Source organism: Macrosteles quadrilineatus, unplaced genomic scaffold, assembly GCF_028750875.1.
Source record: "Macrosteles quadrilineatus isolate MER2022 unplaced genomic scaffold, UCM_ALF_1.0 Scaffold_3__2_contigs__length_128488019, whole genome shotgun sequence".
NCBI classification, from domain to species: domain Eukaryota; kingdom Metazoa; phylum Arthropoda; class Insecta; order Hemiptera; family Cicadellidae; genus Macrosteles; species Macrosteles quadrilineatus.
The window spans coordinates 23,443,189-23,468,903 of NW_026542596.1; the positions used below are offsets into that span (position 1 = coordinate 23,443,189).

Here is a 25,715-nt window from a genome sequence, read left to right on the forward strand (position 1 = left end):
ATGTACAAGTATTATATCAATCAACTAAATTTCAGAAATTTTGGGGGGCCAAAAATTGTGCCGGCGTAGAAACACACAAAACGTCAAAATAAACAGGTCCGGAACACCAAACTACCCATTTTCAGTCCGGATATTCAGAATACTGGCGGAGATATCAATTAAAGTGGAGTGTGTAGCCTAGTTGTCTGGGTCAGAGGGGGTTGCCCCCTCTCGTCCCCCGTCCCCCTGACCCCCGCCGGTTCTACAGGTGGATCAGCCAGATCGCATTCTGTGTCTGTCTGTGTAACCGTGTGTTGTCGCACCGCCTCGTGCTCCTATTTTCTGGAATATTTCTACCAGGTACCCCACATGTTTACATTACTTATAGGTTATAAAAAATAATATTAAAAATCGTTAGTTTGACAATTAAAAAAAAAAATTCTTAAGTATGTTAACAAGGATAAACTCTTGTCATAAGTTGTGTGACCATTTCTGATTGACAGTGAGTTACGTTATCGTATTTGTAGGGGGTTAGTCAGTTAAGAATATTACCTATCAATTCAAAAAGATTATCACCATTAATTTTTTTTATTTTAATCAATAGGTCAGTGATATGCGGCTAAATAGTGCAAAGTGAGGAACAGCATCCTAATATTTTCTTGTATTTTACTACCCTTAATTGTGTAAAAAACCAGTAGGGGCACTCAAAAACGTGATTTACTTATAGTCAGTTTTAATACCACATAAAATTCTTGAAATATCTGTTATCAAATTTGTTGCCTCCTGCATAAATTGTTGACGTTATACGTTTAGTAAAATGTTGTATACACTGATCCTGTTTGCCTCAGTTTCTAATTACTGATAATGTCTACTAAATTAAATAAGATCCTCAAGCACAATATCACAAATCTACAGTAATAAGTTAGTTCTATAGTAGCGCGCACATTGTATACATTTCTACGTGTTTGTTTTCGTTCTAAATGCATAATAAAATGAGTTAGCTACGTCATGAATTGATAGAAAGTAATTTTTAACATTTTTATTTATATTTATTATTAAAATATTGAGAACATTTAAGAATGGCACCATTAGAAATGCAAACGATGTTGTTAGGAAACGAATTATTTTATTGGTTCGGGGAAAAGATTGTGGGAATAATTTTTAGATTCTATACTCTAGAGTTTTTATTTCAAAATACTTTTCCTATCGGTTCACCTGCTAACCTATATAAGATCACAAAAAGTATGGGCTGGGTTGAGATGCGGTTATTTGGTATAGTTTCTATTGTTATAACTAAAATGTATAGTTGATTTTTCAATTTTAATTAGTGGTAGGTAATTGTGTTTTCGATCCATGCCCAATATCACAATATATGCTGAATTATAGTTCATTTATGAGCTAGCAAGACTTTTATTCCTAAATATCAAATTGTAATAAGAGCGCGTGTTGTTTTCTCATTTGTGCTAACGTCGCTAGTCCGGCCTCCCAAACGTTAACTTTGCTCCACAAACCTTGTTTCTTTGATTTGAGTTGGGTAGTCATGGATATGATAAAGCAATGCTTCAATTAATTATACGATGCAAATTAATTATATTTAGAGTTGTTTATATTTGTTTTTATTATAGTCATAAAACATATGATTCCTAGTTGTTATAGTTTCTTACATTTAATCGTGTTTCATGTGGTGTTCGTTTTAAGCTCAGCCAAGGGTTGGAAGTAAATAATCTATGATTGTTTTTATTTTTGAGTAGAAAACTGTAACTATATCCTTACCCAAAAAGGGTGAAAAGCTTTTATAAACAAAACTAAGCCACACGATTATACACTAATCTTATAATCTATAACATAATCATAATTATGTGTTCAGAGTTACTAAAAAAAGGATAACAGTATTTGAAACTGTGTCGGTTACACAACAATAATTGTGTATATTATTGCATAAAACCTTATCGCGATTTGGTATGGTTGTAAATACAAATTATCGAGATAACTTTTTTTGGCAGCATTGTATTCTTTCGCATATAGTACTAAGAAATATTAACTTTTTATATTTTTTTAATCAAACTAATTCTACAGTCGTCTTTAAAATCACGAATATAGTTTTTAAATCCATTCCATTGAAGGTATCGCTCATTATAAATTACATAAAGTATTAACTACAAAGATTAATATTAATAATCATGCTATACGCAAGGGTGGTGGTTGAAATATAAACTTAAATACGTACGCAGAACATTAATTTACAATTTTCGATCGGTCAATTTGTAGCTTCACGTTACGCTCTTTCCAATGACACCAAAAATATGTCAATCGGTTCAGTAGTTTCGGAAGGGTAATTGTCACAAAAAACCTGCTTGTGTATGAAATAGATATAATGCTGATTAAATTTATTGCTACATCCTCTTTGTAAAATTATTATCATAATTAGTCGGAGGATTTGGACCAGGATCAGACCCCATTAGCTGTAGGTCAACGTATTTACCAATAAAATCAAGACAGTACAAATATTTGAAAGAATAGTTTAAGCTTCTTTTTAGAGTGAATATATTTGCAGCATCTTTGAGATAAAATAAATAACATCAGAAGGTTTACTTTCAAAAACTGTCCCATGGTCGATTAACAAATCACATTTTTTTAAACCGTCCAATTTATAAAGGCTCACACTTTAACTTTGAGTACCCTTCTCAACAAGAAATAATAATGGGGGACTGTCTGCTATAAGCAGAACAATTTTTTTAATAACTCTAGTTGAAAACAATTGTCTTATGTGATAACAACTCGACTCATTTTAGAGAAAATCTTCTATTTACAACTGTTCATAGATAAAAGTTTCAAAGATACAAGTATACAAATGGTTTTATTAAAATTATGTACGATTATATAAAATGTTCTTTGTATTACACAACATGTTAAAACAATGTTTACCTTTGTCATTGCAGGTGGATTGCTATTCGATTTAACCAGTCAAAAAATTTAATGTCAAACGAAAAATCATCAGCTTATCCTTTGATAGCTAATCTCACTTAAGTGTGTTGTGTTAGAACTCACTTTTACATGATGAAAAAAATTTTAATATTTAAATTAATGGTATCGTCAAACGTAATGATTACAGCAAAACGTGATACGCTACGTTCAGATGAAGTTTGACAAATAATTACTTTCATTCTTTAAGGTGTGTTTAAAAGCCGCAGTTTTACGATAAATATGTTTTAATTGGCCTTTTTACTTAACCTTTCATTAGCAGTTTCAATGTATAAAGTTATATTTTTTACATTTATATCAATCCTATGCACTAATTTGCAGATTCTTACGTTTTATGAATAGTTAATGTAGTATGGTTAACCACTAGATTAACAATGTTGAAGGGTTGGTAAAAGTGATGTGGTTATATAAAACAAAAGAATACATTTTTGTAATAGAAATTATGAGTTTTACAATCGAAAGTCTTTTGCAGCACCGACATAATATCTAAGGCAGTGAATTAAAGGGAATAATTTTACTTTATCAATTAGACAACATGAGCATGTTACACCATTTCAATTTAATTCGCAAGTGAAAAGTCCATTAGCTCAATTGTATAATTACTCTATTTTCTTAGTGCATTTTGTAAAACAAACTCTTATACAAAAGAAGCTGTACCTAATTAATTTACAGTTCTTAAAAAAAACTAACCATACCATAAAGAATAAGTAATTATTAACAAAAATATAACAAAACCCGACATTAATTAAATCTTGTTTAACTGGTGGCAATAAATAAAATAGCCTTATTGCATTTATGGTTTATAAGCTATGATCGATGAATTACCCAATCATTTCTTCCTTTTAAGGTTGTTACTTATTTTCAAAAACGATTTTCCAATCGATATTTTATGGTCTTTATTAAAAGTTAGGTGATTTGAATTACATTTGCGTGCTTTTAAACTTAGTGATGTTGTTAGCAAAAGATAACTTTTAGAGAACCGGCAGTAGAATATCGTTACATGGTGCCACCATAACCTAGCCTACCAACATCCAGCACGGCCCGGCACGTCCGTCATCCACATTCAAATTACAAGCTTTTATTGAATACGTGCCTGCTACGGTACGAAAGCGGCTGAACCGTACCGTACGGTCACCGTCCGTCCGCACCGTAGATAGACCCGGGGAAAGTAGCAGTGATTGGCAATCCCCTGCTCTACTTCGATTCGATTTTGCAAAGCTATTCACCGGAAATGAATGAACGTCTGTGAGAAGAAATGCGGATAATGTTGTGTATGATGTGGATGACGTATGTAAATTGAAGACTATATTTCTCCAGTCAGTCATAGTAGGAGGCTTTTACTTGTATGCGGGATTGTTAATTGAATAGTTTACAATGAAAGTAAAATATGTTCATTTTAAATTACATAGTTTAATCTAACAAAAACCAGGATAACATGTGTATTGTGTGAATCAACTTATCTGAATAACTTAAATCCTTATTATTACTGAATCGCGTTTGCTATACACTAATAGTAGACCTTACTAAAACCTTCCTAAGCAAATATTCATTTTTGTAATCATCACTTCCACTAACTGGTTTCTACCTAAAACTATGACAAAAATGTATAAGGAAGAATCCATAGTACATCAATATTGTATTTAGTACAGGAGTATTCAGCATTTCAATAAACACTGAATAAAACTTTGATATAGTGAAACCGTAATTTAGCAATAATAACGTGAATATGTGTAATTCATTCCACAACTACTATTCATCCGTATTCACGAAGTACACTTTCGTTTACGTGCGTTGCCATTATTGCGAGCTAATGTGTTCATTATTTTACAATTATCAATCACAAAATACAATAAAAACATTACAAAAAATTTTTCAAAAATTAAACATATTGTAATGTAACATTCAATGTTACATGTACCAGGAATATACGTAATCCACGACGGCCAGCTAAAACATAATGTATAATTTCCATTGTTTGACAAACATGCACTACTATTTAGATGTCAATCTTTGCTGTTTTAGCAAATTTCCTTACTGCAGCATACGTATTTTAACTTGTAGAAATAACTGGCTTTTATTTTCAAAATTAATTTTGAAAAGTGTTTTACTACATACCATCCCAAATACTCGTTTGAAAATAGATGTCTAATGTTTTAATAAAACTTGCTATTTCATTTAGTATTACCATTGACTATTGGTAGTATTCGTATCAATAGTCAAAGGTATAAGAGTGTATCTAGGCTGATTCGAATCGCAATGTATTTATTATCAGAGAAATTAATAAGGTTTCATAAAACAGTAGCCTATTGAAAATGACGAATTTTGGCTTTTTACGAGTAATTAACAGACGTTTCAGTAGGCAGTAAATTAAAGTATTATATTTGGATGGTATAAATTCAATTGCCAGAGAATACGAGTAGAGCATTGCAGTATTCAAATAAAAAATGTCATAAAAATATTTTCGATCAACCACAATCTTTTATACATTTTTATAAATTTAACTGTCGTTTTTATTAGATGATAGACTAAAGTTTTACATTACGATATAGTAAATTGTCAGTAAGAAAATATTGACGATTTATTAGGTAGGAGAGTATTCAGCAAGCCTTTACACGAATCAGAATGCCCCAACCTGTATGTTTTCACTTAAAAGAAAATATAACTTCAACGCAAAACTAATATCCCTTGATCAGCACGGGAATTTTATTATTACGATTTTTCTACTCGTAATCCTAAAAGCTCGTACATAACATTCGATAGCTAACAGAAAATTAAATCCCTTCTCTGTCCATCCGTCATAATAGTTCCGTCAGATTTGCACTGGTTCTGATGAAAGATAAAGCGTGATAAATGCAGTCGGCTGACTCCGGAGGTGGCCCGTGATAGCACAGGTGGCGGAGCCCCCCTCTCTCTCACACCTGGGGATCTCAGTCAGTCGGTCAGGGTGAACCTCTGGCGGTCACTGCCAGGGCTCCGCCCCAGCCCGTCGTAAAGTACACACGCCGCGCCGCTGCACCCACCAAAACAAAACCAACATCTTACCATGTGGTCCACAGGCTGCTATAAAATGAAATGTGCTTGGTTTTAGTCCATAATAACCATCTTAGACTGGTAAACTGATTGTTCCATACACTATTTTAGGTAAAACATACTACTATTCATGGATACAAATATTATAAATAGATTAGCTTTCGTGAAGAGAGGTCCCCAGACAGTTCTCTTCACATATGTTTTTCTCCTACTTGATAGATATATCTCCAGCTGAAGGTAAAGTAGTCAAAAAGCAAGCTGACATAGGCGAATGGTAGTAATGACACCCGTGGTCCCGTATTTCTAGGACATTGCCTTGCCCAGACTATAAGATTAACATTGCACTAAATGTAATAAATATCTCTGTATAAAATACAGATTTAAATTTTGCTAAATCTTTTTAAAAACTAGTGCAAGCGCGGGAATGACTAGTAGTGGGAAAAAAACCGATTGATGGGAAAAGATGAAATTTTAGAAACAATATTATTGAATGCACAGTCACTTTACTTGATAAAAAATGTACCTAGTCAATTGGCGAAAATTGTTTGCAGAACATTGTATACGGAATGTTTCTTTGGCTTAAACATATATTAAGAATGTGTTACTAATACACAGCACTTTTTCTCCCCCCAAAAAGTTAACATTTGATAATAGCAAAATGAAACGCCAAGCTGGCTAAGAAGACTCGATGATTTTTAGCGTGATAATGTGGCTTAGCCACGTTTCTGACACTCTTGAATACGGACACACTTTTGCGGTTTTTCAATTTCACGTCAATCTCAAACTTGTTTAAGAAAAGTGGTAAATTTGCTAAATTAATCAATAAACCCAATAAAAACTTGTGATTTTGTAAAATGTTTTTGTACTTAACTTATACATATCCTTTACTAAACATATCGGCTTAACTTAACATATATACTTCGAGTGACTTGGCTGCTTAATTTTTAAACGGCATCACTGACAATTTAAAATATAAAATGTCTTCAACAGTATAGGTTTTTGTAGTTGCATTTACAATTAAAAACAAATATTGAAGGCTTAAAAACTATGGTTTATAATAGTTTAATATGTTACTTCTTTGTTTTGTATCTCGTATAGATTTCAATGCATTAGTGTCATTTCCGTTTGTATGTACTTAACAGTATATAAACTGTTTTAATAGTGTCTTTAATTTCTAATTTTCAATGCCCGATTAACTTAGCTTTATCACGTAACATCGGTTAAAACTATCTAAAGTATAAGCCGTATAAAAACGTTATGCATAACACATTAAGTCCAAAATAACACCCGGTGCAATAGTAGGTGTAGTAGTGTCGTGAGTTCGGATCCTGGTCACTGCCACTAACTTTTATCAGTACCGATCATCTTTGTACTGTACCGGCTCACCCCTTGCTTTGCTGGATACGTTCCACGCTCAGTTCTGTAGTCTATTTGGACGGGCAAATGCAAGGTTAAAAGAGGCCGCCAACCTTAAAAAAATAAAATAAATAAATAAAAGTGCATCATGCCATACATATTCTAGTTACGTACTTTCAAAATACTTATAAAAACAATCGTTTTTACTATTTCAAGCACAATTACTAATCATATTAGTTATCAGTAGTGTTTTTACATTATATTGAATTTCCGTGATTTCATGTACAGAATTATTTTTACAAGGGCCACACGGTAAAAACTTTACCAGTCAACATATAAGCTACTACCACTTTGCTCATAAACAAAATATATTTCGTTATTAATATTATGCATGAAAAACGTTTCATTACTGTAAAGGTATATCTAACACTTTATACCATAATATAAATTACAACTATGTATTTGAAAATCATAAACGGATCGATTTATTTAAATTAAACCTCCAATTTCGAGTACCCAAGTACACTGCATCGATAAACTTATGAATCAGGTGGCATTTTTTGCCATAGGTTGAAAATGAAAAAAGGAAAATCTATAGGCTGAAGGGATTGGAAAGAAAGTGAAACCGACTTTTGTTCTAAATTATTGAGATATCCACGGAGAGACGAGAGACGGCTGAACGAAGGCACGCGCCGTGAGTGTAGAGAAACGTTGGTAGGTTTATAGTTTCCTGGAAGCTACGTTCATTAGCCTACTTGACGTATGTCCCAGACGGTACTTTCATCTTCGGTGGCCGAGCTTCGCTTGGTGAAGGTCACTTAGTAAGTTCTACGTTTAAATGTTTGTAAATGATTAATAATTATAAATATATTCACCTGCTGTGAGTTATTGGCGTTTACCGGTTTCCTTAATTATTAGGAAACTTTTTTAATTGTTTTATTAGAAAACAATTGAATTAATATAGGCTACATAATTAATGGATTTGTAATACAAATTTGCATCTCCTATATCCAGGTGGATGTAACTTCATAACATTGGCGTTTAGAGAACTCACAATAATTTAATATAATTTATATTTCATTATAATTACCATGCGGAATGTTTTCTTTAACTATGTAAACATAACCTTTTTTTCAAATATTACTTTTATTGTCCCTAAAATAACGGAATATTTTCATATAACTTTTAAATATATGTTCAAGAGGTTTATTTATAGATTTTTGTATGGTTTCGTTTTTCAAAGCGTAAATATACACGTAAACACATAGGTCAAATACATTTATGACAAAAATAACCTATTTAATTTATTTAGATTTTCAATATACAGTAGTTAAAATAAACCTGCTGCAGAAAAACCAACAGACTAAGCGAATTGATATTTGCCTGATTAGATTTTTAAACTTGTTAGATATATTCCCTATTTAAATAACATTATATTTAACGAGTGCTTAGGTTTGCACATAGTTCCCTTGTTCACATAGTTGTCTGTACAGGGAATGCAAAATTATTTTTGTTCAAAACTTTAATCGAATAGTATGAAATAAATAATTTTGCAAAGTTTGATCAAAATATACCCATAAAAAACCAACTTCAACATTTTTTTAATTTTTTTTAAAATAAACATAAAATGGGATGTAAATGGGCACATTTTTTTGTATTTTCCATATGACTATTAATCCTAAAATAACGTTTAAAATACAAGACTATTTTTTTTTTTTTAAGGTCAACACGATAATTGTAATAATATTTGCCATTTTTATGTTTTAAGAATAAAAAATTTACTTTTTCATTGCAATGGTCTATAACACCCCTTCCAAAGACAACGTTTTGTATCAACCATGACCAAAATTTACTTCTTTTACCAATCAAACCATAATTTTTAGGTCCAAAAGGTTTTAATAATTATTACGTGTTACGTGTTATCACTTAATCATTTTTATTACTGGTTAAACAGTGAATTACAAAAATATTTCACAAATTAAAGGATTCACATTACTCAGCTGATCCGATAAGTTCATAATATATTCCAATCCCAACTGATTACGTCTAACTCACAGGAATCTGATTGCAAACAAGCTGTAGGTAATCAGAAATGGCAGTGGAGGTGGGCCGTTAATTCTTACATAGAATTATTCGATATTTATTAATACTCACTTGATTAATCTATAGTTGATATTCTGGTGTAAACAACGTCAAGACTAGTTTAAAGTGTAAAAAAGTAGCTGCTGCTAAGTAATGGACATTACAACTCTTAAAGATTATTATTCGGTAAAGAAATCGAATCCATTCGCAATCGATCGAGTTGATTACTGTGTACATTAGAGTGGTAAGGTTTCTGAGAATGAATTGGAGAATCACAACTTGTACCGTAATAATCATAATACGTGTGATCCTATGCTATATTTGATTATTTCATTTTATTGATATATCAATATGTTGGATACTCTAGTAGTCATCAACGAGGGCCACTACGCTAAGGTAAAACAAATCCTGCCAATTTATCCGATACGATTATTCATCTCAATTATCGGATCGATCGATTCCAATGATCAGAGGTGCGGCAAAGACCGTAAAAGTAGTCCAAGAAGACCACCGTCGAGACGCAGAGATAGCCCCGGGCTTCCAAACCTGTTCCTAAATAAATTCTTAACTGTATAATTTAAGGAATTGTGTCATGTTAAAGTTAGTATGTAGTTGGTCCGAGACTGAGGTTAGACAGTCGCAGCTCTGTAGATTATAATGTTTACCCCCTGCTGGTGAAGACTTCAGTAGCCCGAGGTGCCGAAACTGGTTCTAGCAGAAACACTGCACAATATGTTACCCGAGGAATGGGCAAATAGAGTTGAAACTTTAAAGGGGTTTCCGGAGTCTATGGACCAAGATATTTGTTTCTTATCTCCTTGAATTCTGACAACATAAACTTTTGTGAACATGTCATTGTTAAATATTGACTATAATTGGTGGGCGTAACAATGTTAAGGTACATCAATATTTACCAAAAAGGTCGCCTATGTTATTTATTGAACTTGTAGGAAAAAATCACATACAAATAAAACATAAAATTGACTTGAAATACAATTAAATAATTATTAACCTTAGCCGTTTACAAAAATATCCTAGATATTACTTATTATTAAAGCGAATCTATTTTTTTACATATTATATTGCATTATGGCATTTATAACAATATATTTTTTGTTTGTTCTATTGTTATTGTTTTTTTTTTTTATAAATGAAAATTCTTAGAACAAATTTGCAATTATTTCTATTGAAATGATTATTTTATAAGCATACATGAGTACATCAATCACTTCATCCAACGTAACTAACCAACAATATGTTTTAAAAACTACAAAGTTGTTACCGATGGATTAACCAGAGTAGCATTATTTTAGCAAAGGCACCGCTAGAATACATTCACCAGGAAGGCGAGGTCCGAGGGCAAAGGTCAGGAACCAAGTGTGTCAATGGTCAGCGCATGTGTAGTCACTGAGTTGTGTTATTGCAATGCGCATGTGGCCTTGACTGTTGCTAATGTGAATGAGACTGACTTTAGAGTCTCTAAACTGAGGAAATGAAAGGTAATTTACCACTCCGATGTGACCAAGGTGAAGTGCTTATAAAGTACAGAGGTAAATAGATTAAATAAATTTGTAATACCAATTATGTTACTTAGTGTTTTTTCTATCAATGGCACGATTGCAATACAATTTAGCTAATCACATACATTTACTATAAATTATATTTGACTCGCACCAATCTGCTATGAGGTAGTGTATAGTACATACACTAGGCATTGGCATTTCATTCCCATATTGAATCGTAGCCAGTTTTAGAATAAAAATTATCGTTATTGAATCGAATTACCGACATAGCACACTGTAATATATTACTGATTCATGTAACTTTTTAACCAAGCATAACTCAAAGAACAATGTATTGTAAGCTACAGAATCGGTAATGTCAAATAAACTACCACACTAAGGAAAATCAAAGGATAAATAGAATTTTTTACTTAAACACACTCTATAAGTGGCTCATTACTTTATTTTCAGAAGGAAAAATGGCTACAACTGTTGCAGAAGTCTACTTATAATTAAAGGCCAAAGGTTTGCAGAATTTGCAAAAGTAAACAAAGCGAATAAGATGGAAACCTGTCCGGGCACAGACAACAGTTTCATTAAGTTTCACAGGAATCGTGTATGGATGATTTGATGATGCTTTAAGGACATAAATGCATACATTCCATTCTAAAAATACACCCGGTATCTATTAAATTATTGGATTTTTTATGCATTAAATGGAAATCCTGTGTATTTCCTTAAATCTTTTACCTTGCTCTTGATTAAGAATATTCAATACTTAATTTATCATGGATAAAATTGTTACATGAATCTATTTTCAAATGTTATATTTTTGTCTAGTTAATCTAACTCGTTCTCATAGAATATCAGAGCTGAAACAACCTTGAACGAAATCACCTGTCCGTCCGTTCGTTAAAGTCTCCAAAAATGTTCGCCGATTTTTACATTCATTTTTCTAAATTTACGACTAAAATGTTCTGTCATTGCAAATTAAAATACAGTACAATACAGTTTTATTTTTAAATTATCCTGTACCGAGTATGTAGTATTAATATAGGTATCGGTTTTAATAAAATTAGTTTAAAATTAATTGAATGATTGTCTGTTGTTTATGTAAAACTTGTATATACGCCACCAAGCTACGCTCTGCACTTTTTTGCAGACTAAAAGTTATTTTTTTAATTTAATGAGATCAAAGAATCGTGTTTGAATCTAAAAAAGTACGTGCTTGACGTAGTTATCAACAACAAATTACAGTTTCTCACCACCTAACTTTGTATTTTAATCATGGCAGCAAATATCTTTCAATAAAATAGTGGCTTCTAAGAACACCGGATGGGTTTAAAGGCAGCGAAAGTCAAATACTTTATAGAGGTTCAAAATAACAATTCCAATCCAATGGAATTAAATTGTTTCGTTCCATAACTCTACGAAAATTTGGCTAATAAGTTCAATTGTGTATTGAAATTTAAAAAGAAAAATAAACGTATTTAAAAGCCGCACGCTGTCGACAGCTACGTTTTTGTGTCCTGCAAAACTTGGTTCAACAATTAAATGAGTATGATAATTTTACTCTAAGGAAAGGTTTAGTATTGTTACAAAACATTAATTATTAGGAGTACCTACAGACATAATGCAACCCACTCTCATATCACCCCTCCACAGTAAAAACATGTGATTTCCCTCCTCCCACTTAAAAACGTAACTTGTCTCCAACTCCTATCAGACTCTATGTTGACCTCAGGCGTTGTCACATAAAGGAACCTGTTTATGAATGAACCTCCCGACCTCTGCGACCTCTGCCGCTAACCCATCTTTATCATGGTTCTCAAAACTTGACGCTTCCTTTATTACCTTCGATAAATTCCCCAATATTTTTCCTCGAGGTTTTCGCCGATATGCTGATTATCTGCGAGGATCGTCTAACTGTTAGTGTAGTTTCACGTTGCTAACGGGCTGTGTCGAATTTTGATGTTCCTTCATTTAAGGGATGCCTTCGGACCAATATGAGCACAATTTCTCTGGGGTATTTGTTTTAAAGGATTATTAGCAATGGAATCTATCTAATCATGGAATATCATTTTACACCTGACGGTATTAAGTTATATTTGTTTCACACATATGGCTTATATGTAACAATATAAAACGAAATTTACAGTCTCCTAACATCTAAATTGCTGTATTTTCCAACATGTATCTGATGCTTTAATACTAATGTATTGTAGGCTGATCTTGTGTAAGAGGTTCAACACGCTTGTTCAATAAAGCTCAATCTATAAGGAGGAACTATAATGTATAGTAAAAAGGTAAAAATATCTCCCTTCACATGGTGCTTAGCGGTTGATATGTAAGACAGCAATAACTGACGAACTAATCAAGGACAGTTCTCTAACAATGGTACCGATTGATTCTCTGTAATTTCAATTTCTAATACTGTAGTTGCAATAAAAAATCTTGTATATGTTTTAATTAAATAACTTCATGATCAGCATCGTATGTGTTATTACATTACCTCTAAGCACAAAAAATACGTGAAATAACACTTATAATAATATCTTTATATTTCTTATACTGTTTACTCACAAGATGTTAAATGCACATAATCGATAAAAGATGGTAAGTAATGATCGATTTCGATTGGACACTCCAATCATCATTAATCAAATTCGGGTCTGATGATATGACGTATTGTTTGTGCTTTCAGATGTTTTAATTAGCCTACAGTACGATATTGACATTCTGAGATTCGTAAGCATTTGATCAAATCTTAAAACGTGTTCTTTACATTTAAATTTGTTTGCAAGCAAGTAAAGCTCTGAATATTGTTCATAAATAATTAATACAAAAAAATTTCAAAATTAGTTTTAATAACTAATGCATAATCATTTACACAACAAATGTGCGTTTAGGACTTTTTTAACCTTTAAAATTCAAAAATTAATCTACCCTCTCAAATTAATGGAGTTGATACAATAAACACTGAATATTTATGGTATATTTATGAAATTTCTACGATTTCCACATTTCTGGTCCTTCGTGCCGGATGGAGCATTTCGCGTGTCAGCTGACTCTAGGCACGCCTCACGTGATCAGCCACCATAATTGAGAACGCTACCAGTTTTCACATATAGTTACAAGTTTCGGACAGTGTTAATTGCTTAACCTCCTTTCTCTCCAAATTTTGTAAAACCTTTTACCCGGATTCCTAACGGTTTTAATGAAAATTTATTCTGTTTTGAAACGACTTAAACTTTTCTTATTGTGTCAATTGAAATGTAACCATCGTTCATTGATTACAGATATTTATCTTCTCTAATTAGTTTTATCTTTGGGTTGAATGGTTTTAGAATGTAATTTATTATATTGTATTATTTAAGAATTAATATTGTATACAATTTTTTTATGCATTATTTTACTGAATTTACCATGAGTGTTCATTTATATTTGTGCTTTTTCAGGTAAATTATCTTCGCTTGTCCTGTTTACGAATATCTCTTAGGTAAGAAATTTTAACTTTAGTTCACAAGATTATTTTTACGTTTAAAATTCTTGCTTAAGAAGATCTCTTAAAGTATCTTGATCTTGAACTCGTTATAAAAATTTGTCGATATGTCAATTGGGGAATATAGCATATGAAACATTTCATTACCAATTTCAATAGTAAAAACTATCAACATTTCAAATTACCGATCTTATTTTGAAAGATAAAAAAGTAGTTATAATAGTTTTGTTTTATATTTGATTATGTGTATTAGCTATTACGTAGATCTAGTGATTTCAGTACATTTAAATAGCACATTTTATACTTGTTATGCATGAACCTTTTATTAAATATTTAAAGTTCCATTAGTAACAATTAAATATTAAAGAAAGTAGCGGAATGGAGGTAAGAGGTGTATTAATTGATAAGCTTACTAATTAAATATAACGGGAGGTGTGCTATATCCATGCACCATATGAAAGCATAGGATGATTCCTACCTTCTAGTATAATTATTAAATCATCTTTCAAAGTTCAGTAAAACACTGTCCTATAATATTATTGTGTATCCGGTGGAATTATTTTGAGTCTAAGTCCTTATATTGCTTTTAACGTTGCCAGAAATTGACATTCCTATCACAACTATATTTTAAACTACACATAAGCTGGTTTTTCAAAGCTTTTGACGTCATCATCTTAACTTCAAATTTCTATTCTATTTTTAAATTTGCATAGCGTATCTTTAATCTTTAGTATTTTCCCGTGGACCATCACTGCACCCACTACTCAAATTTATTGTGACAACTCCATAGCTTAAATGCAAATTTATTGCTTTGAATTAAACTATCTTGTTTAACTATACATGGCCAAAAATCAATGTTTTAACTACTTTTCCAAACCAACTGCTTCAAACTCGAATCCTCCAATAATCGCGCCTCTTTTCTAAAATTCTTTACCGATTTTACTGTCCTTACTATACCTATTAAAAAATCCCTGTATATCTCAAATACTTCAACTCCTCCGGTTTCACTTTTACTCGGTCAACCCCTTCCAACCCTGATACTTCGTCGATACTGTACTTCCCTATACCAATTTTAAGCCCTGTCCTCTGTCCAAACTCTATTAATTCCAAATTACCGTTTCAACTTTATTTAAACTAAAAAACATCACCCTCTTTTTGCTTCTAATCTCCTGCATCTACCTGGCTTCCTTAATCAGATACTTTTATCCAAATACTTTATTACTCTTTCGATTTAAAATTACTGTGCAATCACCAATTTATCAGAAATCTTGCCTTAATTATCGTCTCAAAATCATTTTAATCCAACCTCAATTATTGAACTCTTGAAACTGGAAGTGTCCAAATCACTGCTCAAACGTCAATTCATCACCTTCCTCGTCCAAAATATCGTGTATCGACCTCAGTATTTCAACTATATTTTTTTATAACCCACTGTTGGAATATCCACTACTAAAACTAGCTATTCTCCTTGTTCAGACTCCATGTATGAATCAACATTTCTAACAATACAATATCTTCAAAAAAATGGTACTATATCCTACCCTACAATCTCTTCTATGGTGACTTCCTGGTCCCAACTCTTCTAGTCAACTCTCTGAACTCTACCTGTCCCAACTCAAACGTCCTTGCGGATGGTCACGCAGGGCGGCGCCTGGGACCTGGGAGGGGCTCAGACTCCGGTATGTCAACAGTTGTCGATCTCCATATAATTTGGAGCGGCGGCGGCGCAGGACCGGCCCATACATGGGTAAAATGAGTGAATCTGGCCGCCTAACTGTACTGCGACCGCGCGGTCTACTGACCCCATTCTGCTTATCGATTCCTCCACGACGCTCGACGCCGGTGGTTCGTGGTTCGTAGTTCAGCCGATGCCAAATCCCCTCCAGGATACCAATACACCGTATGTCAATCTCACCGAATATCATGCTTTATCTCATTAATTTTTGAAGTTTGCAATTTTCTATGAATTTGGCAAATGTGAGTCCATCCGAGTTCATTCATTCTCTTGTCCTAGCACAATAAAGGAGAGAATTGCTTCAATAAATGGCTAATGTATTCTTACAATCAAGATACTTTTGAAAAGTTGTATATAAAACCCCCTTCATGTTCTCTTGATAACATATATAAAAACTAACGATAGTGAAAATTTAAAAAATAAAAGGGGTTTTCATAGGACAATGTAACCCAAACTTTTGACATCTTTCTAACGTGGTCCTTCGTAGTTAAAAACCACCTCAACTTGCACCAAAAAAATGTCCATAAAAATATCCGAAGATACTCTAGATTAAGAAGTTTATGAAGAGAACAACCTGATTAGTATCCTAAATGTCGCCATTAATCAAAAGTTTGAATAAATACTGTACGAATATGAAACAAGAAAAAGAGTACTGTGAAACATCTTTTGTCATAAAAATGTCCCTTTGCTAGGTTTATAATATTATTTTTGAACTAATGCTTTTATTTGGAAAATATGTTTTCTTTACTCAGTCGGTAACTTCAAGGTTCTAGGATCGATTTCATGTTCTGCACTGTTTTACTAATATTTTACGCCATTCATCGGTAAATTTAATAGTCTATACAGACCCGATCGACGAGATCTATTATCACGGACAATATCAAGTCGAAATATGCCGACAACAGCTTAAACGTGTTTAATTTAAGATATTCTGTACAACTGGTGGAGGTTCAGTAGCTTAGATTACTCTGAAATCATCCAATATCACCAGTTGGACTGATTGTACTGTTGATGCATCATGCAAATCTGTGAAAGAGTCGATACAATGTCTGAATTGGAAGGGTGGCGTGTCAGGAGGTCCGGATATGCGAGGTATCCTGATCAGACGAAACTGGTTCCTTATCTCGATACAGGACGTAATGCCGCCTCACTAAAACGACTGTGAATGATAATACCAATAAATCGACCGGCTCCTCCCACCCTGCTGACCTATAAACACAACGCATGCGCCGAGCATTCCTCTTCTTGTGATTGGGCTTTTGTTTTAGAGCATTTGTTAAGGTATTGTCTGTGATGGGTATAATCTAGAGCTTTGCTCTAAGACTAATTGAGTACCATAGAATGAATTCTTACGATTAAAATAGTTTTGATTAGTTTTATATAAACCCCTTCATGTTCTAATAATATTCTACATAGAAAGATAATAAAAGTGAAAATATAAAAAAAGTTATGATCTTTTATCAAAAGTTTTCTCAAAAGACAATAAAACCCGAGTTATATCACTGGTTTTGCAATACTATTGTATTACGTTAGAATGCACTTTAGAATGTTCGTTAGTTAAAATATGCACTAGTTTTCAATTTACTGACATAATAGAATTTTAGGCTACAACTGATTCATGATTTTAACACGGCTACAGGGTGTTACCTCTATGAGAATGCCGTATCTTCTATTTTAATTCACAATAACGGCATAACTTAAAATACAAATACATTGGCTCAGTACTTTAATTTAGAAGGGCTGGCAAAAACCCAATAATCTATTAATAATTACATTAGATTGTCTGAACACTGCAAAAAATAAAAAATAAACTCCTACAACTTTTGCTTTGTATCTGCTCTTTTTTTCAACAGTTTAAGTCCGGTTTGTCATGCATCTTATCGTTTAGTTGATCATAGTACCATTATTAATTGGCCTTTATGTGTCCGTATTTGTATATTTAATATTGCATGTTTTATAATTAATAATAGAATATAAGGTCAATTCGGCTCTAAAATTTGTATATTTGGCTTTTGCAAGGGTAGAGTGCAGTACTAAGTCGTGCTATGTATTTTGCGTTTCAAACTACATTTCACTTAATACTGTAAAGGAAAGCTAAATTTACATTTTCTCAACTGCCCGAATTTAATTTAAAAAAAAAATCCCTTCGTAATTCCGATGTTTCCGAATTGTAGAATATAAGTTAAGTTGATATGCACCGGAGGAAGTAGAACTTAAATCCAGTCATTTCTTGACTACCAAATGTCACGAAATAAAACTCGCGTTTATAACTTGCACAACAAAAGAAATCACTAAACCTGTGACATACACCAACATACAAACTCACATAGTACAGTGTCGTCAACGTCGATGAAACCGAAGCGTGTAAATGGATCGTCGATTGTACAGGCTCCCACCAGGGGGCACACTTGGACTTCTTTTGTTCCTTAATTAATTACCCGCCAACACATTAATGATCGTAATCTGGCAGCTGCCATTGTATTACGTATAGTAAAAGAGGCTGAGAACCGTGACGAACTGTTACTCTATGGCGGGTAATCGCTGCTTACACGCCTCGACAACTCTGTCAGTTTTTACTCTGTGTCGGCTCGAGCTCATTGTCGTTTTTACTCTGTGGCTCATTCACGACGACCACGGTACACTCGACCTTGTAACTGGACAACTGGACGTCGCTAGCTCGTCTTCAGGATTATAAGAGCGTGAAAACGGAATACTCCTCGCTTGGCAGGTTATAGGTTAGCTATTTATTTGCGTTAATTTTCTCTTGGGACTGAATTTTGCAAAATTAACTTTTCTAAATAGTGTAAAAAATTGTATTAAGTAATTAGCTAAATTTTAAATCAGATATTTTTATTTTTATCCAGTAAAGTATGTTTTACAAGACAAATCAGATCAACTAAAAAATAGAAGGCAACAGTGTAAAAAATTAACTAGAACTCTAGTTAGTTAGCTACTTTACCTTAAGACCGTTTTTAAAACTAGCCTTTTCAATACAGTTATTAGAGTTGAAAATATTAATTTAACAGTATTGATGACTTACCTATCAGCACTTTTTTATTACTTTACAATACAAGTTTGGACAATGAGGTCGAGGATTGACAAAAAAGTAACATTGAAATACTTCGAACGTCAACTTATCAACTTTTAAGGCCAATTTAATTTATTATACAATGAGTGAGTGGTTAGGACAATAAGTCGTTGCTTCATCACTGTCATTGGCAGTGAGAGGTTATAAGCTAAAACATTACCTCTCTTATTGAATAGCAATTTTTAGTTATTAGAAACGGTCGTAGTTAGTTAGCCTAAAGACACTCGTAGAAGTTTTAAAGGCACTCGTCATGGCCGGAACCTTACATTTTCTTCTCGTGTCTTAATGACTATCTTTACGCAATCGTTGCGCAAACTTCTAAAAAATAACGACTTTAATTTGGCATCTTGTAAATTTTGTTTTACATCCGTTATGGCAATATTTAATTACAAGACTAATTTCCAAACTTTCTTGAACGATTATGTATGCATTGGGTCCAAGAATCTTTTTTCCCAACTTCCATACCACACTTATACAACCAAGTTCATGTTCATGTTGATGGTTCATGTTGATGTTACCTGGTATAGCGATGCATGAGGGACAAGTTCTAGACGAGGAGATACATTTAAAGACAATACGCGATGCACTGAAAAAAACTGCTTAAAGTAATATTACTTTTCCAAAAGGGCCACCAGGATTTGTAGACATAATATGTATGAATTTCTTAAAATTATTAAATAACTTCAAAGCTTTGTTTGCAGCCTTTTCTCAACTACTGCTGATGCACTTGCAGCAAACTAAGGCAGAACAGTGTAAAATATAGCATAGTTATAATGGTTTAACCATGCAGGCTGAAGAATTGTTCTCTTTGTACTTGGCTGTATAGATGTTCTTCATAAAACAATATGTGATTTTTATTGGAAACTAAAGTTTATTCTTACAATGAATAATTTATTTTCACATTACTGATCATCAGCCTCTGAGAAAGTAAATATGATATGCAATAATTGTCAAATTAGACTCTTAGAGAATTGCTATCCTTAATAAGTCCTTCTTAGTCTTGTACAATTCTATAACAATTATAAAATTCTAATTAAATATTATTAGATACACATGCTTTACATAAATACACGGTAATAGCCTATGTATGAAAGATATAATTTATTGGTTTGTAATGTGCCTACGCAAATTTAACCCTAACAGAAATTAACAAGGCATACGGACGTAAGTATAGTTAATGACCTATGAAAAATGGCTTTTAACATGATATACTCAATCCTGAATAATAAACCTATATTTTTATTGCGATTAATATAGAATCAATTACAACAATAATCACTTAAATGCAACAGCTTATTAATACTGTATCAATAATATTATTTCACGATGGTATTTATTCTACCTCTGAGTATTTTCTATAAATTATTGTCAAGACAATTTATTATAGGAATACAGCATATCGAAAGATAATAGCATCATTTTATACATACGCATTTTTTACATTATAAGATAAACTTAGATACGAGTACTTTTGGGTGTATAGAATATCAAAATAAATGTTAATATATTGTAATACATTGGGGCGTTGATGGTCATCCATGGACTCTTCCATGGTTTTTATTTAAATAAAAACTTGACATTTACTCTTAGTTTAGTAGATATTACAAATCCCATTACGGTATCTTAGATTTTGACCCCTCAAATTTAAAAATAATATTATGATCAAAGGAACAAACATATTTCGTAGTGATTCAAACACGTTAATTTTTTTGCCTTATAATCTTCCATTCCCAGTGATAACACTTTTTTAACAAAATGTAGTATTATGTATGTTTTATTATTGTAGAAATCAAGGTCAGAACAATTAGTCCTTAATACGTTTCAAGTAAAATAGACTACCCTAACAAAAGTATAAAAACTTTGTATTCACTTTTATCAAGCTATAATTATCGATATCATCAAATTATCTGATACTGTTGACGATCCTGCTACTATTAACTGCCCTAATTATGTAAAAGTAAAAACTTTTCTCACCTACGACGTCTTTAACATATTTTAATTAGTGTCCTTACAATAATAATGGTACAATTTCCATAGTTCCACCATAATTTCCCCGCACGTCCTCATGATTCTGGTACAATTGTCGTAATTGAGCGTGCTAGAGTGTGCGAGTGTGGTGTCGTCGACTTGTGACCGGTGTGCGGTGTGACTGTCGCAGATGGACAGCTGGACTTGGACTAAGGAGGTCACGTGATTCTCGGAACAACAACGGTCCATCCCGTTAATGGCTTTGGACTCAATATTGTTTACGAATTAGTCCCTTTAGCCGCGTGCTTCCGGTTTCACTTGCCACGTTGATTGTCAAAAACTGATTGGAATTCGTCCGGTTGGATTTCACTTTGCTAGGCCCAGAGTAAAGAAATATGAATGGTCTGCATTGCAATTGTTGGTGATGTATTTAATTTCGTTTTTTTAAAAATCCATGTTTAGAGAAGTTTTTATGGACATCCATTTAATTTGTTTGAGATATATTAATTTAAAACATATATTAGTACCAGTAGTGAGTGTTCGTACTTCATAGTCTTTTAGGGGTGAGGGAGGACATGATATGCAAATAGATTTTCTTGTTAATTAATGTTTATAGATTCGACAAGAATCTATATTTATTGACGAACCTGAAAACTATCACGTGTCGCACCACTATACCCAATTTTATGTGGCTTTACAAGGCTTGAGGCTTCCAATATATATTCAGACCCCCTTGCCTAAAACCCCTACAAGGCAGGATAGGTTAAGGTGTGTTCCAAATCTTTAGATCACTGAAAACCTATTATACACTATCATCGAACAACAAATATTATGACATGATTGGTTATATAGAATGAGGGACGGATTAACTTCGATAGCTCAAAAATCCTTTTTTAACGTAAAAGTGTTAAACACCCTAATTGACGTTACAAACCCCGAAGCAGATCAATGAGTTTATAATACGAGTTACTCATTACAATATCGTAACTTTTCATGGCCTCATAAACCGCATTACAGTGACTCATTGTGGACCACAACTGGTCGAGTAGTTTGTGCTGAAAATAGCAAAAGTAATTTCCTTATGGGCAAGATCTCGCGGCAGGAGACACCGAGGTTGACCACAGCAATTAACACGCTTGCGCATAACGGTCGACGATGAGCGCGCAGGCGCAGTGAGCGTGTGTGAGCGTGTGTGAGCGTGTGTGAGTGTGCGCCGGCGGCCGCGCGAAATTGCGCGATTATCGCCAACGGTATCGCAAATTTGAGCGCTTGGAACATTCGAAACTAGACTGGACACGGGCCTGGGGCTCTGGGGCACAAACTGGCGACCGTCGGACACCATCTCCGGTGGGGGGGGGGGGGGGGGGGCTGATGTACACGTTAGTAAGTCTATACTGGTGACAGGTTGGTAAAACGATATGCACGGTAATATATTGGTGCCGGAGGTTAATACAATCGTGAAGTACCAAAAGGCTATGATGGTAAGTGAATTGCTGATAAACTAACTAAACTATATAAGGGCTATCATGCGACCATAGTGGTATATCAGGAGATAATAGGGATACAAAGTATATGTTGCATCAGGAGTTAATATCAATACAAACTACATTATAACTTATTGAAGTAATGAGAGACAATTGGGAAATACAATTCATAGAATGTCTTTAGAAATACATACAATACGTAGTTTTAAAAACAATTCTGATACTCTCTGCGTAAGCTGTCAAGACCATAGAAAACACATGCCTTCCACGGACGATCGGAAGACAATGGTAATATACAATACAACAAACAAAAACTCAACCAAAACAAAAACAACAAACAAAACAACAAACAAATAAAAACTGATAACAACTTGGTGTTGGTATCAGAAGAACTATGAAGGTAATATTCACTTTTGAATATTCACAAGTAGGATTAACATACACGCTAAATGAAGTTTTGAGCAGGGTTCAATGATGAACAATATTAATAGAGGTATTTGCTCAATGATAGGCACCTTATAAAGGAGAGTTACACAACATGGAGATTTAGAAACAAAACAACGAGCCCTTTCATTCAACTTTGTAAACGTTTATACATTGTGACCTCAGGAATGTTAGAGCCTTCTGTGAATCTAGTAAAATTTAGTTTTTTTCCAAGAAAGTGAAGTATTTGAAATAATGAGCAAATTAATAATTGGCCTTTACAAACGACGTATCACAGACCCCTGCTGTTGGTATAGATGGAAGCTAGTTTGAAGGGATGTAGTTTGGATATAGTTTCAAGGGCATTTTATCGAGTTGTCATGGGAGATTATTCTAGTTTCTAGGATAGTTCAATGTATTTTCACATCGTTACTTACATGAGGCTAACATAGAGTTCATGGATAAACCCAGTGAGCTGCTTATCCTTTCAGCCGTTAAGCACATACCCGTGTCGGTCGAATGGTCTAATGGTGGCCTCAGAGCCATTAACCGGTCTCTAATGGGTGCGCCAACACTATCGAGGTGTCTAACGGCTCTACTACACTTTCATTCACAGTTTGGACAAACACTGCCTAGCTCCATTCATAACTACTGCGCCATGTATACTATTCGTAGTGTGTTTGTTTTCAGAATTGCGTTGAACTTTGAAACAAATCGCATTTATCAAAATGTAATTGAGACATTTTCACAGAGGATATTGTGTTTAAGCATAGAGAACAAGACTAAATAAATGTAGCAAACCAGGGTTTGTCGAGCTAAGCTTGTCCCCACCGTAAATGTCAACTGATGTTGGAATCATGTATTATTTCATTATAAGTCAAAATTAAAATTTTAACTCACATATTGAGCACTTATGTAAAAAACTTTCCCAAATTATCTTGACACTTAAGAAGATTGTCTATGCTCTGTAGTGAAGACGCATTACTTACTTTATATCATTCGTTAATTATTTCCAGCATTAGATATGCAATACCCATATGGGGCTCAACCCAAAACTAAACAAATATTTAAATTACAAAAGTCTGCATTAAGAATATTATTTTTAAATTGAAGCCACGTCAATTATGTAAGAAAGTATTTAATATTACCAGTTAATGACCTTTTACTCAATATATGTTTACAAAACATTACTATTTATAAAGAAAGATTTTGAGGAATTCTGTATAAATGATTAACTATATGTGAAGAATTAATTTGAGAAAATAACAAATATTTTCTTCTACTTTCCAGAAAACAAAAAAAAAACATACACATCTTCATAACAATGTAAGAAAATTATTTAACAAATTACCAATTAATATTTAAAACTTAAGATTAAAAGAAGAAAAAATTAAAACAAATCCTTTCTGAAGATCCTATCTGTTCTATTGAAGACTAATGAAAAATGCATCAAAACTTTTAAATGAAATTATAAACTGTTTAAATTAATACTAAACCTAAGTTAAAAATTAATTAATTTTAATGTCGATACAATGTATATTGTCAAGACAATAAATATATTTATTAAGAAATATATTAAGAAAGTTAAGAAAGATTTTGGGAAATTCTGTAAATATTATGAACTATGTGTGAAGAATTATAATTTGAGAAAATTACAAATATTTTCTTATACTTTCCACAAAACAAAGTTTTATGAAAAATCTTCATAAAAATGTAAGAAAATTATTTAACAAATTACCAATTAATATTCAAAACTTAAGATTAAAAAAAGAAAAAAATAAAGCAAATTCTTTCTGATGATCCTATCTTCTATTGAAGACTAATGAAAAATGCATCAATATTTTTAAATGAAATTATAAACAGTTTAAATTAATACTAAACCTAAGTTTAAAACTAATTAATTGTGAAGTCAATACAATGTATATTGTCAAGACAATAAATATATTTATTTATTTATTGTATGCAAAAACTATCCTAAATCACAAAATATTACAGTACTTTACAATGATAAAATCTCCGTTTTCTTAACGCAAGTTAAAATAATTTACTCTCAACGCGTTTTCTAGAGAGTTTCACAGCCGTTGAAGTGTTTCTACGTAAGTTATCACTGAAGAAAGTCTGCTCTTTCTCTTTTCAAAGCCATCGACCAGTAAACACGAGGCCCAGGACAGAGACGGCGATATGTAGGCCTAGGTGCAGCGTGTGGCGTGGTACAATGAGTGTACCCTGTACAGAGTGAGGTATGTACTTGGGCGCGGCGTGGCCTCATTCCTACACTTAATAATTAATAACCTTCCAGATGTATTTAGTAGCAATTAACATCCTCTGATGCCTTATCTTTTATCATTTCTTGTTTAAACAGAAAACCGTGTTATTAGCGAGGAATGTTTACCTCCAGAAGTGTGTCAACTGCTAATAGAGGATGCTGGGACATATAAGTTAGGTTTATAATAATCTACTTAAATGCTTCCTCAATTTTGTGATGGAAATTAAAGTGAATGTGAAAGGTCTTGGAAGAATTCCTTAGGGAGTATTTTTTAGTCAGAGTTTTTGTATTTATCTGGTGATCCACGCAGTGTGTATC

At 32.9% G+C, this 25,715-nt stretch overlaps 1 protein-coding gene across 1 annotated transcript in view; it reads left to right on the plus strand.

The window, feature by feature from the left end:
- The first annotated feature begins 282 nt into the window (after positions 1–282).
- The window catches only part of LOC128990787 (uncharacterized), a 72,868-nt gene continuing 47,435 nt past the window's right edge, over positions 283–25,715 (plus strand). Inside the window, exon 1 of the mRNA XM_054413367.1 lies at positions 283–339. The gene's annotated coding sequence lies outside the window, so the exon portion shown is untranslated. The remainder of the gene's footprint in view (positions 340–25,715) is intronic.